The sequence below is a fragment of the Triticum aestivum genome, chromosome 6B (assembly GCF_018294505.1).
Source record: "Triticum aestivum cultivar Chinese Spring chromosome 6B, IWGSC CS RefSeq v2.1, whole genome shotgun sequence".
Taxonomy (NCBI): domain Eukaryota; kingdom Viridiplantae; phylum Streptophyta; class Magnoliopsida; order Poales; family Poaceae; genus Triticum; species Triticum aestivum.
In genome coordinates, this window is record NC_057810.1 from 625,193,111 (window position 1) to 625,195,505 (window position 2,395).

The window sequence follows — 2,395 nt, forward strand, 5'->3', positions numbered from 1 at the left end:
CACGAGCAGTCAAGTGCACGTTTCTGGTCCGGAATGTTTCAGCAGAGCTATCAGAGCCGCAGTGATTCCTCCCAATTTCAGGTTGGCCACAGGAGTCAGCAAGTTCACCGGTGAGTCTAAGCCTGAAACTTGGCTTGAGGACTACCGAGTGGCGGTTCAGATTGGTGGTGGGAATGACGAGGTGGCCATGAAGCATTTGCCCCTCACGTTGGAAGGTTCTGCCAGAGCATGGTTGAATCAGTTACCTCCTAGCAGCATTTACACTTGGGAAGATCTGTCCCGAGTGTTCGTCAGAACGTTTGAAGGAACTTGCAAGCGACCGGCGGGATTGACGGAGCTGCAAGTCTGCGTGCAGAAGACCAATGAGACTCTCAGAGAGTATATTCAGAGATGGATCACTTTGCACCATACTGTGGAGAATGTGTCTGATCATCAGGCAGTCTGTGCCTTCAAGGATGGTGTCAAGAACAGAGAATTGAGTTTGAAATTTGGTCGAACCGGAGACATGACCTTGAGTCGGATGATGGAAATTGCTACCAAGTACGCCAACAGTGAAGAAGAAGACCGACTCCGAAGCGGCAAGCACAAGCCGAGCCAGTCGGAGAAGGGAAACACCAGTCAGAAACAAAAATGGAAGGCTGAACCGGTAGCTCCTGGAGAGGCTCTGGCCGTGGCTCATGGAAATTTTAAAGGGAAACCAAAAGGATCCTGGAACCCTAAGAAGGTAAAGGATAAAGAAGGGAACGACGTGATGGATATGCCGTGTCATATCCACACGAAGAAAGACGAAGAGGGGAATATCATTTACCCAAAGCATACCACTCGCCAATGTCGACTCCTGATCCAGCAGTTTCAAGGAAAACAGTCTAAAGACAAGGAAAAGGAGTCGGACAAGGCCGAAGACAAGGAGGACAGTGAGGAAGGATATCCGCATATCAACTCCACTCTGATGATCTTTGCAGATGTGGAAAGCAAGAGTCGATTGAAAGTCATTAACCGCGAGGTGAACATGGTTACCCCAGCAAAAGCAAATTATCTGAGATGGTCCCAAACACCCATCACATTCGACCAATCTGATCACCCGGCTCATATTGCCACCCCTGGGAGGCAAGCTTTGGTGGTCGATCCAGTTGTCGAAGGCACTCGACTGACAAAAGTGCTGATGGACGGTGGTAGCGGGCTGAATTTGTTGTATGCAGACACACTGAAAGGAATGGGCATTCCGATGTCCCGACTGAGCACCAGTAACATGAGCTTTCATGGAGTTATACAGGGAAGAAAGCCGAGTCACTCGGCCAAATAGCTCTGGACGTGGTGTTTGGTGATTCGAAACATTTTCGCAAAGAGAAGTTGACGTTTGAGGTCGTGGATTTTCAGAGTGCATATCATGCCATTTTGGGGAGACCAGCTTATGCACGGTTCATGGCTCAACCATGTTACGTGTACCTCAAATTGAAGATGCCCGGCCCCAAAGGAGTGATCACTGTCACCGGTGATCGGAAAAAGGCAGAAGAGTGCTTTCAGAAGGGCTCAAAGATTGCTGATTCCCAGGTGACAGCGGTCGAGTTTGAAGAATACAAGCAAAACGCAGATCCGAGTGATTTGCTGCGATCCAAGAAACCCGCCACAGAATCTGCATTTCAGTCGTCCGGTGAGACGAAGCCTGTTCACATTCACCCGACCGACCCCGATGCAGCACCGACCCACATCTCCACAACACTCGACCCGAAATAGGAAGAAGCGCTCATCTAGTTCCTCCGTGAGAACTGGGACATTTTTGCATGGAAGCCCGCTGACATGCCAGGTGTTCCCAGGGGACTGGCTGAGCATCGCTTAAGAGTCGACTCATCAGCAAAACCAGTCAAAGAGCATCTTCGGCGGTCCGCCGTTCAGAAGAGAAAAGCCATTGGTGAGGAAGTGGCTCGACTGTTGGCGGCAGGATTTATCTGAGAGATATACCACTCTGAGTGGCTCGCTAATGTCGTCATGGTTCCTAAGAAGGACAAATCGCTCCGAATGTGCATTGATTGCAAGCACATCAACCGGGCCTGCCATCATTTTCCCCTCCCTCGCATAGATCAAATTGTTGACTCGACCGCGGGATGTGAGAGATTGTCTTTTCTAGACGCCTACTCCGGGTACCACCAGATCCGTCTGTACGGACCCGACGAGGTAAAAACAGCTTTCATCCCTCCATTCGGGTGCTTCTGTTATATCCCCATGCCATTCGGCCTCAAGAATGCCGGAGCCACATTTATGCGAATGATTCAGAAGTGTCTACTCACTCAAATCAGTCGGAATGTGGAAGCGTATATGGATGATATCGTCGTCAAGTCACGAAAAGGTTCCGACCTGCTCGCTGACCTCGCCGAAACATTTGCCAACCTCAGAAGGT